This window comes from Miscanthus floridulus, chromosome 1 (assembly GCF_019320115.1).
Source record: "Miscanthus floridulus cultivar M001 chromosome 1, ASM1932011v1, whole genome shotgun sequence".
Taxonomy (NCBI): Eukaryota; Viridiplantae; Streptophyta; class Magnoliopsida; order Poales; family Poaceae; genus Miscanthus; species Miscanthus floridulus.
The window spans coordinates 138,717,733-138,734,238 of NC_089580.1; positions in this window are offsets into that span (position 1 = coordinate 138,717,733).

Here is a 16,506-nt window from a genome sequence, read left to right on the forward strand (position 1 = left end):
TTGTAGCCAACTTGTAGCCATTGTAGAGGGTGGCACTGCCCTTTCTGCTGTGCACCGGACAGGGCACGCCGCCCAGGGGCGGTGCCAGGGGCTGTAGCGACACCCTTTCGTATTTCGGGCATAACTCTTAGCTCCGAACTCCGATTTCGATGATCTAGAAGTTTTTGGAAAGCTAATGAGTAGCTCTATGAGCTTGAAGTGGTGGAAATCAAGTTTGAGCTGAAGAGGGCACCACCATGGTCACCGGACTGTCCGGTGCCTGGCACTGTCATATTTTTCCAGAGAGGGGCAAAAACTCGTTTTGGGTGCCGCGGGGGCACTGCCACCCCTAGGGCGGTGCACCGCCACCCCTTGTTCGGTGCCCACTTGTACAATGGCTAGTTTGAAATAGCCGTTGCAATTCGACCATTGGGCACCGCCACCCTTTGTTCGGAGCCCACACGTTGCTATCCGGTGATCGCGCAGAAATGTACTACTTGGCTCCAACGGCTCTATTTGGCTTGGGGCTATAAATAGAGGTGGAGCTCGGGCTTGGCTGAGGTTGAGCACCTTAGCGATGTGTTGCCCTTGTGTGTGCTTGGTTTGAGAAGCCTCTAACTCACTTGCGCTTGCGAGAAGTGTGAATTCTTTGCGAGTGAGTGATTCTAGTGCGATTGCATCGTAAGGTTGCATCGAGTGGCACTAGGTGATCGAGTTGCAAGCCGATGGTGCTTGTTACTCTTGGAGGTTGCCACCTCCTAGAAGGCTTGGTGGCTTGTGACTCCGTTGAAGCATGCGAGAAGATTGTGTGGTGCTCTGGAGGAGGATTTGTGAGGGGATTGTGCTCACCCCGCGGGGATCACGAAGGGCAACTCTAGTTGAGCGTGTCATTAAGCTACCCTCACTTGTGGGAGGGTTCTTGCAGTGCCCGACGTGCGGGCTTAGCGGATGATGCCAATTAGCCACCGAACCACTAAGTGAGCGGTCAACACAATAGGGACTAGCGTGTTGGCAAGCACGTGAACCTCGGGATAAAATCATCGTGTCATCCTTGTCTTCCCGTTGGTTTGCATCCTGGTTACACAAGCTTGTATTTACATTTCATATATTGTGCTTGTGTAGTTGGTCTTGTAATTAGTTAGCTTGTGTAGCTTGCTAGTTACCTTCTAGCTTCTGTGGCATAGAAGTAGATCCTTTGCATGACTAATTTAGTTTGAGTAACCTTGTTAGTCACATTGTTTAGTTTGTGTAGCTAAGTAATTTGCACTCTCTAATTTGGCTTGTGTGGCCTTGTTATTGAGCATTGCTAGTGAGCTTAGGTGGCTTTGTGCTTTTGCTTACTAGCATATGTAGGAGCTCCCCTGTTGTGTGAAGTACTAGTGCATAGGTTTGTGTGACATTGCTCTAGAATTGTTTAAGTGAGCTCTATCTAGCCCGACACTTTTGTTGCCTAATTAGGATCCTTTTAAGGTGCTTGAGACCTCAGATAGAGGGGTGTAGTCTTGGCTAGACCGATAGTTTTAATTTCGCACTTGTTTCAGTTAGCCGGCGTAATTAATTTTAGAAAGGACTATTCACCCCCCTCTAGTCCGCCATCTCGACCCTACACGTGGTATCGGAGGTACGTCTCTCATTTGTGGTTGTCACCAACCCGACAGGATGGTGGCTTATGGGCTAGATGTTGATTGTCCATACACTTTTGATGGCACACGCTTCGCACAGTGAAAAAATTAGATGACATGCAATTTTAAGTTTATTTTCCCCTAAATGTGGTGGATCATACATGTGGGCTTTTCTCATGCGTTGGATGAAAAGAATGCAACTCAAGCGCAAAAGAAATGCCTATATCTCGATTGCCAAGCTACTAACATTTTCTTTGAATCTATGAGTGACAAGATATTTGGGGAGATCATGTACATGAAGACCGCCCATGATATTTGGTTGTACCTCAATTTGATATACGGGAGTGTCGGAGACCTAATACTGGGGTACCCAATGAGGTGGAGCTAATAACCATCAAACGTTGATGCTTCCAAACAAGCGGGAGCGCAACTACACTCCTTGTCCATACAACCGAAGGTTGGCCGCGCCTTACCCTGCCCCGAAGGGTTGGCTCCACCTCGCTCGACCCCCGAGGGTTGGACTCCACCTCGCCCGACCCCCGAGGGCTGGGTTCCGCCTCGCCCGACCCCTAAGGGCTAGGTTCCTCCTTGCCTGATGTCTGAGGGCTAGCTTTGTCTCGCCCGATGACTGAGGGCAGGCTCCGCTTCGCTCGACGGCTGAAGGCAGGCTCTGCCTCACCCGATGCCTGAGGGCTAGCTCCGCCTTGCCCCATGGTCAAAGGCTGGCTCTGCCTCACCCGATGTATGAGCTCTGGGGCTAGCTCTGCCTCGCCTGACATCTACACCCTGTCCCCTCATAATGATGAGCACATGGTAAGATAGGACACTCAGGTCAACCATAGTACCAAGGACCATACCCTGCGCACCTACGATAAGGTACTGTCGGGATATGACGGGATGGGCGCTTTAAGCTCTCCTGGGCATGGCAGAGACCGAATAGTGTTGTGGGCACCGACTTTTGTCCTATAGTGTTGTAGGCGCCGCCATCAGCCCTCGGGCACGGATACTAACACAGGCATATGACAACCACTACAGTCCAGGAGAGAACTCACATCATCTACAGTGACGGACGTATGGTCACTTCCCCGTCTACTCCCCGTAGGGTCATGGCTCGGCTCCCTGGTATGCCACACCATCCGCCGGTGTGGGATGGGACGTACCTACTTGCTGAATGAGGCCAGGGCACGGCCCTATAAGGATCAGCGAACATGCCATCCATGACATAGTCTGCCATGTCAGTAGAGCAAGCACAAGGGGAAAGGAAGACCTAGCTCCTTCGAAGGACCTTCTCCATCCTCTAGTTTTTCTTCTTTCTTCCATCTGTAATCCATGCTCCCCCTTGGTCTATAAAAGGGAGGGCAGGGCACCCACTAGAGGGGCAGCTCGATTCCACAGGCAACACATGGCCAAGCAGCAACCGAGCTCTTGGCATCCTTTCGACCTTTCCATCAGAGGCTTGGGACCTGTCCCTCTCTCAACCGCTTGTACCCCCTACTACAAACCTCTTTCGGTACTAATAACATGAGTAGCAGCAAACTAGACGTAGGGACATTCTGCTTGAACTAGTATAAACCTTGTGTCCTTTAGTACACCATCCAAGCATAACGCGCAACAAATATAAATTTACTAGTTGTTGTTTGTTCGAAACACCGACAGTTGGCGTGCCAGGTAGGGGCCTTTGCGCATTTCAAATCAGGCCTCGGATGGCTAGCCATGCAATCAGCTGGGTCCTAGGCACACATGTGCGTTTCGATGACCTGGACTTCATCGTCATGGTGGGAGGAGAGCTGGCGTTGGCCCATGCCGCCATCCAATCTCTCCCCTCCATCGGCTTCAACTACGGGAGGCCTAAGCGTCGGCCCAACATCTCCCTTGGACCCCAGCCGTCCAGGGAGGACCCATGCTGCCTCACCCACTCTCTAGAACACTCCGCACAGAGTGCCCCGATGGCGCTTCCATTCGATCTCTGCAACACCGCAGCGACCGTTAGCTACCTTGTGGTTGAGCGCATGATCCTGTTCCCCATGATCAACGAGTTCATGGGGATGATCGAAAGCATCACAAAATCCCTCCACGGCCTCCTCGTGGAGGGGCCAGGGTCAGACTCTGGCTCTGACTCTAGCAGGGAGAGCCATCACCCCTCCCGGGAATGTTTCATGTTGGGTACCCCCGAAGGACACGTCAAAAGCATCTCCGTAGAGGAGGCCACCCCATTAGGCAACCTCAGCAACGGAACCAAAGGGGAGACAGCGGCCCCACCTCATGTAGGGGTGGAGTAGCTAAGAGCATGAAAGCAAGATATCAAAGAAGCTAGAATCCAGCTTGTGTGGGAATGCACGGAGGTCGATCGGGAGATTGAACGCCACGGAGACGGTGGGCGCACGCACGCCAGGGCCCTGACATGAACCGAAGGATCATCGCCGATGATGAAGCCCTTCCTCACTTTGCCTAGGTGAGCCAGAACATCACCACCACAATGGCCTTGTTCCATGGCCTTCTAAAGGCCGCGACGCCTGAGGATTGTCAGGCCCACCATGAGATTTGCACGCTACTCAAGCGTGCGGCGGCGCAGCAGGAGGAAAGCTCGTTGTCTCGGTGATGCGAGCTCGACACCAGCCATCGCATGCCCTTGGTGTGCACCGCCTGGGATGCATTGGTCCACTAGGCACCATAAGGCGGCAGGCAGCACGCTGTGATCCCGATACATCAACGTCTTAGCCGCAACCACGATGCACGCAGCACTCTCGACGCCCATAGATGCACCTACAACAACCCGAGAGAAGGAGCCCACCATGGCTATCATCCTCGTTGTGGTGGACGCTACGATAGCAGTGAGAACCGGAGCCTGAGCCCTAGCTTGTCAGGTCCTCAGGCCTTCCGCCGACACATCCTCAACGCTGCTTTCCCGCCAAGGTACCGACCATCTACCAATATCCCTAAGTATTCTGGGGAGACAAACCCCGGACTTTGGCTCGAAGACTATCGACTTGCCTATCAAGCTGGTGGTGCAGATAATGATGACTTAATTATCCACAACCTTCCACTATTCTTGTCCGATTCGGCATGAGCATGGTTGGAACACCAGCCGTCCAATGTAATCCAAAGTTGGTGTGGATTTGAAGGAGATATTTGTGGGAAACTTTTAGGGCACATACAAGTGCCCTAGGAACCCATGTGACCTCAAGAATTGCCATCAGAAGGTCAGTGAGATCCTCCATGGGTACATCGAGCGCTTCTCCCGATAGTGCAATGAGCTCCATAACATCACCGACGCCGACATGAGAGGAGCCTTCCTGTCTGAGATGACATGCGAGTCCTTGGTTCATAAGCTAGGACGCAAGGGCCCGCAAACCACCAAGGAACTCCTGGACATCGCCACCGGCCATACCTCAGGAGAAGAGGCGGTTAGAGCGATCTTCGATCACCTCGATGGCAAGGCAAGGCGGGACGAAGGTGTCGGCAAAGGCACTACCAATCGTTCCACCAAAAGGAAGAATAAAAAGCAACAGCGCGAGGACTCGCTCGTGGCCGCTGCTGACCGCAAGGTTGGTCAGAAGCCCACGGAGGGCACTCTGAACCACTTTGAAAAATTACTCGAGGGGCCATGCCCGAACCACGTCTTTCCTGTTAAGCATCTGCTCAAGGACTGTAGCCTCATGTGATGGTTCTTGTCTGGAGGCTCCAACAAAGGGGAGCAGGGGAAGGACCCTACCCCCGCTATGAACAACGCCGAGGAGAAGGATGACAGCTTTCCGATGCCGGACGGCTACCTTATGATCTTTGGAGGATCAGCGGCCTATGACTCCAAACATCGTCAGAAGGTCGCACGCCGTGAAGTCTACATGGCCCAACCGGCCACACCTCCCTTCCTTCGGTGGTTGGAGTCCACCATAACCTTCGATCGGACCGACCATCCGGATACCATCCCACACCTAGGGAGATATCCGCTTGTGGTCGACCCAATCATCAGTCCAAAGTGACTCACCAAAGTACTGATGGACAGAGGCAGCGGCCTCAACATCATGTACGCCAAGACGTTCAATGAGATGGGTGTCAACCGGATGCGCCTCCACCCAACCCTAGCACCTTTCCATGGCATCATGCCCGGGAAGTAGGCCATGCTGCTCAAGAAGATCGATCTACCCGTTACCTTTAGGGATCAATTCAATTATAGGACTAAGACCCTCAACTTCGAGGTGGTTGGGTTCCTCGAAACTTTCAACGCCATCCTGGGTCGCCCATGCTATGCGAAGTTCATGGCCGTCCCTAACTACACATACCTCAAGCTAAAGATGTTGGGCCCCCATGTGGTCATCACCATCGGCACCTCCTTCTAGCTCGCCTACAAGTGCGAGGTCAAGTGCTGTGGCCACACCACAGCAATCGTTGCCTCTAGGGAACTCGCCGCCCTCAAGGAGGAGGTAGCCGAAGAGGCGCCCAATGCTAAGAAATCAACCGGGTCATTTGAGTGGGCTGAGGGCTCTCAAAAAGTCCTCGTGGATCCCAGGAGCTCCGAGGGCAAAACAGTACGCATTGGTATCACACTTTCCTCCAAATAGGAAAGTGTGCTCGTTGACTTCCTCCATGGCAACAAAGACATCTTTGCGTGGAAACCCTCGGATATGCCAGGCATTCCGAGGAAGGTCACCGAGCATACCATGAAAATCCATCTAGGTTCCAAGCTAATGAAGCAACACCTGCGTCGCTTTGACGAGGAGAAGCGCAGGGCCATCGGTGAAGAGATAGCAAAACTATCAGCGGCCGAATTCAGCAGGGAAGTATACCACCCAGAGTGGTTAGCTAATCCCGTTCTTGTATGAAAGAAGAACAGGAAATAGAGGATGTGCGTTGACTATATGGGTCTCAACAAAGTGTGCCTAAAGGATCTGTTTCCTTTGCCGCGCATAGACCAAATAGTCAACTCTACCTTGGGGTGCGAAACCCTCTGCTTTCTTGATGCGTACTCCGGCTACCATCAAATCATGATGAAGGATGTCACAGAACCGACCAATTTATAAGAACACAAGTACAAAAACAATCGCCGAAACGATCAAATTCTCGAACTTGAGCCCATATAAACCCGGTAGTCAACCGAAATCTCGAAGGATTTTAAACCAACTTGCATACAACCAAGATCACAGTAATTCAACATAACATAACGTACGTTACAACATTTTACATATGTTCGCAAATAGGTTACATCATCACAGAGTCATTGTTATTACAAAACAAGTCTTGTAAACATGCGGAAGCAAATAGTTTAACTCACACACCGAGTTCAAATACATATACTGGTTTGCTGATCACAGACCGCAAAAGCATTTAGATAAGAGAAAGGAGATCATGCCCATGATCTAGTCCTCATCACCCGCTGGGTGGAGACAATACTTGCAGAAGCCCTGATATAGGAGGTCATCTGCAACAAGAGGGAATAAACCCTGAGTACAGGAATGTACTCAGCTAGACTTACCCGTCGAAAACCAAACAAATGACACCAAGGATTATGCATAGCTTAATGTAGTGGAGCTGGCTGACACTTCCTTTTTGCAGAAAAGCATAATTAATAATGATCAACTCTTAACCTGAACTAGCAGTGACTTTTTAGCCATTAACCTGTCATCTATATTAGCACCTGTACTAAGCAATCATTTTATTAGGGTGCAAACATTAATAACCATATTAGGTATTCATTATGGCAACCTTATCATCATCCATTTAACCATATCGTTAAATTAATTGAATCTACGTTGCCGCTGCTCAGTCAAGTTCTCACTATCCGGGAGAGACGGCGATTTGAATCGATTCCTATCCAGCTGGAGGGGTATTCCTAAACACAAACCCTGCTTCCCCCGTCAGGGTCGCAACAAGTCACCTTTGGTACGATTCAGGAGTCGCGAGTCCGAATAGATCGACATTCTCAGAGACCCACTCTGCCAAGGTTGTTTGGGACTCTAACCCGCCTTGGACTTATGCCAATGGCTCTCCGCACATCCTTACTACCTCCAGAATGTCGCCACTGCTCGCGTCCCCGGCCTGAGTCGAGCTACTAGGTTTCACGGTCGGAACGACTTATCCGGCCAGCTAAGTGTTAGGCTACGTTCAACATGACATGAGGACGTACAGCGTATCGGTCCTTAACTGACTCAGACGGAGTCACTATGTTCAAACCTACACAAGACCCCGCCCGGTCTTAATTCATTATTCACATGGTTCTTTTCCACGATAGCAAATATAGCCAACCGTGATCCACCTCATCCTAAAGCTCGCAGGTGACAGGAAATCACCTGACTTCTACCGCACTAAGCATGGCTAAGCATTTAACCCGTTCCTGAACTTAAATAGGATTCCAGTGCGATATCTGGACAAGGAAGGATATATAATGCAGCAATTGGTTCCAACCAATTCCTATACTTAATGCATCATCAACAATAAAAGATACTCAATGTATTTGTAAAAACATAGGAGGCTTAATATGCTCCGGGGCTTGCCTTTCAGGAACGAGGAAGGTTGGTGGTCAGGGCACTCGGGCAATTCCTCCGCGGCGACTGCTTCGTCGGCTTCCTGCACCTCGGGTTCCTCCTCCTGGTTGGCTCCCTTGAACTCCAGCAATGTCACTCCCTCCGGCACACCTATTGCATGAATGCGCAAGATAAATATCATGAATGCACATGAACGAATGTCAGGGATGCTCGGGGAATGCACATGTTCGCTGTAGTTTGCATATTCCAACTTAAGCCCTATTCAAATCACTTTACTTACCCAGTTTATACAACCTAATGTATAATTGCTCATCTTTAGTTAATGACCTAGCACCTGCACCTAAGCATATTCTCAAGTTAGGCTAACCCCTAAACAATCAATGAGAACATTGCACAAGCATACACTCAAGCAATTGTATTACAACCAAATGGAGACTATGTATCGGTACAGTAAACTAGCCATAACTGGAGATTTATAAATCCAATTGATATGCAACAAGACAATCTGGAAAGCTTATAAAATTGTCTACAAAACATTTTCAGACCTCAAAGCATGATTCAAACCTTTACCAGATCGAACTCATAAATCAACAGAATTCTATCCTCACAAGGCAGAGAATAAGCAAAATCTGCAACCTAACTTTAAACAGCTGTAGTTTCTAAACTACTGGGCCAAATGCCCTCAAATTTTGATAGGAGCTAGATATATAAATTATCTACAACTTTTGTATTCATCACAATCACAGAAAACCAAAATATCATGGGGAGCTTTCCAAAGTCCCCATATCTGTCCAGAGGGACATAATGCAAACAATTAATTCTTAACTTATGATATAAACACTTAATTGGACAAAACCAACTTTACTGACATATCACACATATCACAAGAACACCAGAAAGTAGGGTGTCCATCACCAAAACATTTCTTTTAATACATTTCTTAATTTATTTAATTAATTAGGGGAAATAGTAAACATATATGAAAACTGCCCCATTAATTCTACAAAAATTACAGTAGACCCTACATGCCCTAAGTAGACTACCATAAAAATTTCACACCATTTTAGTAAGTACAACAGCCTACACAAAAATGGTAAGGCAGAATGGCTTTAAATGGCATAATTAGGAAACCTTAGTGAAAAGTGTCAAGCAACAGATTTCATATTTTTCCTAGCATCCTTAGGGTACCAAGATACTACCTACCAAGTTTCATGGCCATAGGATTCATAGATAATTTACAAAAATTCACACAAGTATCTACCAAAGATAAAAGGAAAATCTATAACTCAAAAACTACACATGCAATGACTCTCAAATTTTAACTAGAGCTTCTATTATACAAGACTAGCTTACCCACAAAATTTCATAATTTTTGGATCACAGAAACTCAAGATATGATTTAAACAAGTTTGCATGCACTCAAAAACACTTTTCAAGTTCCTATTTAATTCATCCAAAATTTCTACATAAAGTGCTCAAGACATATTTTTCTTAAATACTAGACCTAACTGTGAGTCTAACAAAATTGGAATTACTCAATTTGGATCTACCAATTAGGAGTTACAAAAATCACAAATCAACATTCAAAACTGAAAATTTGAACTATCCTTAAGAACAACAGCCACTGACGTGTGGGACCCGGCTGTCAGCCGACCCCACCGGTCAGTGAGACGAAACAGAGGACACGGCTACGACGGCGCGGCACCCGGTGATGCTCGCCGGCGGCGGTTCCTCCGGCAAAATCAAGGACACCGGCGTGATCTCCGTGCTGAGGGGGTTCGATTGGTGCTACTAGCTAGCGCTACGACCTATCGTACGGAGCTTGCCACCGGTGATGGCGGCACGGCAAGGCTCCGGCGTGAGCTACCGGCGACGGCAAGCCACGGCAAGCTCAACCGAGCACGGCACAAGCAACAAGAAGTCGACACCGTGCTACCACAGCAAAGAGAAGAGGCAGGGAGGGTTCCTAGCTACCCCGACCATGGCGGCCTCCGCTCCGGCGAGGGTGCGACGGCGCGGGAACGCTGACAGCGGCCTCACCTGAGGTCGATTGACCGCGCAGAGATGATGACGAGCAAGAGGAGATCTCGACGGAGCTTCGGTGAAGGTGTAGTGTGCGTTTTTGCAGTGGTGAGTGCGCGGGAGCTTGCCGAAGCCCTCGGCGGCAATGGAGGAGCGGTGGTTCCGCTGCTTCGGCTGCGGAGGAGAGGCAAGGAAATGAATGAGGCACAGGGGCTCTCGGTGGCGTGCTGGGGCTTCAAATGCCGAGCTCAGGCCGTCGGCGACGCGCAGCGCCATGCGGCGGTGAGGTTCTGTAACCGGTCGGACTACTGTAGCATCGATTCAGTGAAAACGATCAGCCTGACAGCGTCACTTTACAGTGCTTGATATCCTAAACCATGGCGAATCAGTGAAAACCACATACATGAAAGTTGTAGCCCTATATATAGTCTACAATTTCTATAAAAAGACCAAGACCTAATTCCCAAAGAATCAGGAGTAAAATCATCCCCAAAGTCGAGCCAATGAAACTGAAAACTGGTTTATGACTTAGAAATTTTCTGAGTTTCCAAATAGCCCTCAAAACTGACTTGTGGGCCATTTTTGAGCATGTTGTGCACATTTTCATGAGATGGCCATAAAATAACTTTTGTTCCTTACATAATTCTCTACATCTTTGCTTTAGGTTGCTCAGACATGCAAACATCCTAAGCCACACTTTTTAAACAGTCAAACAAAAGGGTTCAGGGGTCAAATTTAGTCAAACCATGACTTGGAAACCTAATTAGTCAAAGTGACCAACATGAACAATGTTCCAAAAGACATTCTATGTGTAACTAAGTTACTTACAAGCATTTCTAGCCACACCATGCATTGGTCACACAAGAATCAATCAAGGTATGTACGAAACAATGAAAAACACAAGAAATGTTGCAAATGTTTCATAGTCATGTTTCACATGTTTCATGATCTTGTTGCATAGTATTAACTAATCTTGTTTCACTGAGTGAGTGGCACATGTTGCACTTAAGTGTTGCACACTTTACATTTCATAAAAGAACAACACACATGAAATATACAAAACGTTGCAGTGTTTCGAAATTATGTTTCATGTGCTATAAGTTCACGAAGGGATGCATGATGCTCATGTTCATGAAATGCGGTGCAAATGTGGAAGCTAAACACCTGGGGTGTTACAAAGGAGTCTGACCAGCTCACGACATCTTTCATTACCCTATTCAGATTGTTCTGCTATGTCTCAATGTCGTTCGGTCTGAAGAACGCTGGGGCTATGTACCAGCGCTGTATGCTCAAATGCTTCAGGGACCTCATCGGGCGAACCGTTGAGGCCTACGTTGATGACATTGTGGTTAAGTCCAAATAGGCTGACCACCTCATTGCCGATCTTGAGCAAACCTTTGCGAAACTCTAAGTGAATGGCATCAAACTCAATCTTGAGAAATGTGTTTTCGGGGTCCTGAGGGGCATGCTGCTCGGCTTCATCGTCTTCGAGTGTGGCATTGAAGCCAACCTAAAGAAGATCTCAGCCATCACAAGGATGGGCCCGATTCAGAACATAAAGTGGGTTCAGCGAATCACAGGGTGCCTCACCGCCCTCAGCCGATTCATCTCATGCCTCGGCAAATGAGGTCTCCCCCTTTATCGACTCTTGAAAAAAGCCGACCGCTTCGAGTGGACATCCGAGGCCCAGGTGGCACTTGACGTGGTCAAACTGCTTCTAACAAGGCCCCTGATCCTAGTTCCTCTGAGTGAGGGAGAATCCCTCCTGCTATACATAGCGGCCACCATGCAAGTGGTCAGCGCGGTCCTAGTAGTAGAGCGGGAGGAAGAGGGGCACACCCTCAAGGTGCAGCACCCTATGTACTTCATTAGCGAGGTACTATCTGACTCTAAGACCCGCTACTCCCAAATCTAGAAGCTCCTATACACCATCCTCATCACCAAGAGGAAGCTACGCCACTACTTCGAGTCACACCCTGTGACAGTCGAGACATCGTTCCCCCTCAGCGAGGTCATCCAGAGCCAGGATGCCATGGGAAGAACCACAAAGTGGGCACTCGAGTTGATGGATCAAGGCATCACATATGCCTCTCAAATGGCGATCAAGTCCTAGGTGTTGGCTGACTTCATCACGGAATGGACCGAGGTCCAAACACCACCGACGATCGTCGATCAAGAGTACTGGACGATGTACTTCAACGGATCACTAATGAAGAAGGGCACCAGTGCAGGGCTGGTCTTTGTATCACCCCTCGAGGTTTGCATGAGGTGCATGGTTTGCCTCCATTTCCCCTCATCCAATAATATGGCTGAGTATGAAGTGCTCAGCAACGGCCTATGAATCGCCATCGAGTTGGGCGTCCAACGCCTCAACATCTAGGGCGACTCCTAGCTGGTCGTCAACCAAGTCATAAAGGAGTCAAGCTAACATGATGCCAAGATGGCTGCATACTACCAAGAAGTCTGATAGCTGGAGGACAAATTCGACGGCCTTAAACTCAATCACATCCCAAGGCGCCTCATCGAGGCGGCCGACGCACTTGCAAAAGCGGCATTCAGCCGAGAACTGGTGCCAATGGGTGTCTTTGCCAGCGACCAACACAAGCCCTCTGTACGCTACAAAGGGTCAGAATAGGCTGACGATGGTCCATCTGGCCCAGCCTCAGGGGCTAACCATCTAACGGCTCCGTCCATCCCTGAGGTCATGGAACTTGAAGAGGATCCAGCGATAGAGCCCGACCCTCTAGACGACTGGAGAACACTCTACCTCGACTACCTCCTCTGTGAAATGCTGCCAATGGACAAGATGGAAGCTTGATGGCTCACACATTGTTGACACCATTTTTTGCACGTGTCAAAATGATCAGAGTGGGCTAATCGGCAGGAGGAAAGTTACTGTATACGCTGACAGCCGATGAAAATCAGCTTGTAAAGATGGTTGCCGATGAATGGTGCTGATCGATGGAAAGGTTGATTTAGACTCGGGCATTGCCGATAAGGTTGGAGATGTTATTGTCGATGCCGATGAAGGAAGGCTTGAAAACTACTGCCGATGAAACAGGAAGTATGCCGATGGAAAGGAGGTCGGTGAGAATTCCATCGTAATTGAGGCGGACAGGGAAATAGATAGGAGTTGATTTCCTTTTCTATATTTGTTAGAGTATGATTCATGTAAGAGTCACGTGTTTCCTTAGATATGGACTTGGTGTCCTAGTCGTATTTGGTTATGTCTCTTTAGATCAGGGTATAAATATAGATTGAGGGGCAATGTAATATATATCAATCAATATCAAAACCAATTTTTACTCCTATTTGCATCTACTTACTTTTCGGCGACTTCGTCAATTTGCATACTTTTTCCTTTTTACGAGTTCTCATTGATTCGGCGAGTTGCATCGCTTTAGTGTGACCTTCGGCGATTCTCGAGTTCCGCATGAGTACCTCTTGGCCGTGACTTCCGGGCGTATCGCTGTTGTCAGGACCAAAGTGCTCGTATCTTCATCCTTGTCGATTAACAGGTCAAATCGACTGGCACGCTTTGGATATCGATTCGGGTATTAGCCCTTTGTGTTTGCAGATCCACTTTTGCATCAACACATCTTTTGGCACGCTCAGTGGGACAAATCAATCCGATCAATATGTTCAATCCTGAGATCGATTCAGGAAACATTATCGCGGTATCAGAAGAAGATCTTAAGGAAGAGCAGAGGCAGGCCATGGAAAAGGCTATAGAAGAATACAGGCAGCTTTGTCTGAGATCGTTTAGCCTGAACAAGAGTGGACAAGTCATCCAGAAGCAAGATTTGCCATTGCCTCGGCAGGTTACCTTTGACTCCAATCCTGGTAAACTTCAAGAGATGGTTAATTCTGCAGTAAATCATGCTTTGATTAATCATTCCAATGTGCTGTCCAATACTGTTCGTAATGTTGTGGTTCGAACTCTCAAAGAAGGACAAGCGTCACCGCATTACGTTGGGCCTGCCTATCACCAACCAGAGCCGGCATCTGTCAATACTCCATCGGCTCCCTCGGCCGTTGTGGGTACAGAAGTTACTTCTCCTCCAGTATCGGCAGGCTTACCTAATATTCAATCTACACCGATACGATCAGATCCGGTACTACTAGGAGGACGAGTTCAGCTTAATACAGATCTATCGGCATCAGCTATGTCAGGCCCTGTGTCTTAGAATAGCTAGATTCCTGCTAATTGGTGGGGATATGGTATGCCTCCAGAGTCATCTGCTTTCAATCCTAGGTTACCTCAAGTGTTTGATGCAGTAGGAAAAGCTCCTATACCATCGGCTGTTTCGCCGATGGCTCAAGTGCCTCAATATTCCACAGCAACTACTGTGCAACCAACTCTAGGAGGTTTCCAGATGCCTTTGGTTCAAACACCCAATTCAAGTCCATCAGCAAGCTTACTGCCGATGCAGCAGAAAGCCCCTGCTATGAGTCAAACTGGGGTTCAGTTCATGCCTCAAGCTGGTTATAATTATCCAACAATGTCAGCAAATTACCAACCATCGGTAAGTTTTGTACCGATGAGTTCTAATAATGGTTAGTCAGGACAGTTACCTGTTCAACATACAGTTCAGCAAAATTAGCAGGTTGTAGGGATTCAACAAGGTCATATGCAAGCTGGTTTCCAGAATCAAGCATCGGTAGCTCAGTCGATGAATCCTTTCTAGCAGGTTAATGGACCACAAGTAACGGCAAATATGCCGATTGCTGGAGATCGTGGGCCACAAAGATATGTGGAGGGATATCAGTAGGTACCTCCTGTAGAAATTCAGCCAGTTCGTCAGCAGGAGGCTGATGCATTTTGGGCCGATAAGATAGCAGAAATTATGAAGGATCAGTTTGGGATAAAGCCCAAGGTCAATACTTATTCTTATCGGACTCCATACCCTCCTGCATATGATTTAATTCCTCTCCCAAATCGGTACAAGGTACCAGATTTCACTAAATTCTCTGGGCAAGATGATACATCAACAATGGAACACGTCAATCGCTTCATTATTCAATGTGGAGAGGCAGCTAGCAGAGATGAATTAAGAGTTCGATTATTTTCATCATCTTTGTCTAGATCGGCATTTACATGGTTCATTTCATTACCACCAAATTCTATTATTACTTGGGCTAATCTAGAAAAACAATTTCATAAGTATTTCTTTGCTGGAATCCATGAAAAGAAGCTTACCGATTTAGTAAAATTGAGACAGCGTAATGATGAATCGGTAGAAAGCTTTGTGCAAAGGCTACGAGATGTAAAAAATAAGTGCTACAGCCTGGTGCTGGATGATCAGCAGCTTGCCGATCTGGCTTTCCAAGGGTTATTGCCACATCTTAAAGACAGATATGCTTCTCAGGAGTTTGAAAGCCTCAGTCATCTTGTGCAAAGGATCTCTGATCAAGATACTAGGGTTTTTGAACCTACAAAGAATTGGAGTAAAAAAGTATCATTTGTTGAAGAAGTAGGAGATTCTGATTCTGATGAAGAACCAGTTATCGGCTTAGCTAAGTGGGTTAAGAATAAAAAGCCGATATCTTGTCCCTTTGGTCAGAAAGAGCCAGAAAAGTTTACCTTTGATATCACCAAGGCCGACAAGATATTTGATCTTCTGCTTCAAGAGGGCCAAATTAAGCTGTCACCTAATCATGTGATCCCATCGGCAGAAGAGTTGAAGAAGATCTTGTACTGCAAATGGCACAATGCAACTTCACACAGTACAAATGAGTGCAAGGTGTTCAGGCAACAGTTACAATCGGCTATTGAATCTGGGAGAATTAAGTTTGGTACTTCCAAGGCCTAGAAGCCGATGAAAATTGATCAACACCCTTTTCCAGCAAATATGTTGGAGGCCAAAGGGAAGACCAAGGTATTGACATCAGAGGCTACTGAGAAAAACGCATCAGTGGATCCCCAACATCGGATAACTACCGATGATGCAAAAAGTAAGGGTTTGCTGGGAGAAAGCAGTAGTTACAAAAACCCTCCTCGACCTGGCATTGTGATTACCCATCGAAGGCAGTAGGAGGGTTGGCGTCAGCGTAAGGACCGATATCGACAACAGCAAGAAGAGAGACGTCGGGAAGAATGGTATCGGCATAAAGATCATTGGAGGTGCCCGTTTTTCATCCATTGCTGGGAAGAAGGTATTAAATTGCCAACTGTTGAAAATTGCCCTAAGTGCAATGGTTATTATGGGGTCAATCGGTTAGAAAGGAGGTTTCAACCTGGCAATCAGGGTTTATTTATCAATGAGCCGATCAGAGGCAGAGCATCAGTGCATGATCAGCTGGGGGGCAGACTTAGTGTACATGAGAGGCTTGGTAAACGCGCTGGATATTTTCCAAGGAATCAAGAGGAGCTTGAGGAGATGGCAAACGCAAGAGTTCCCGAT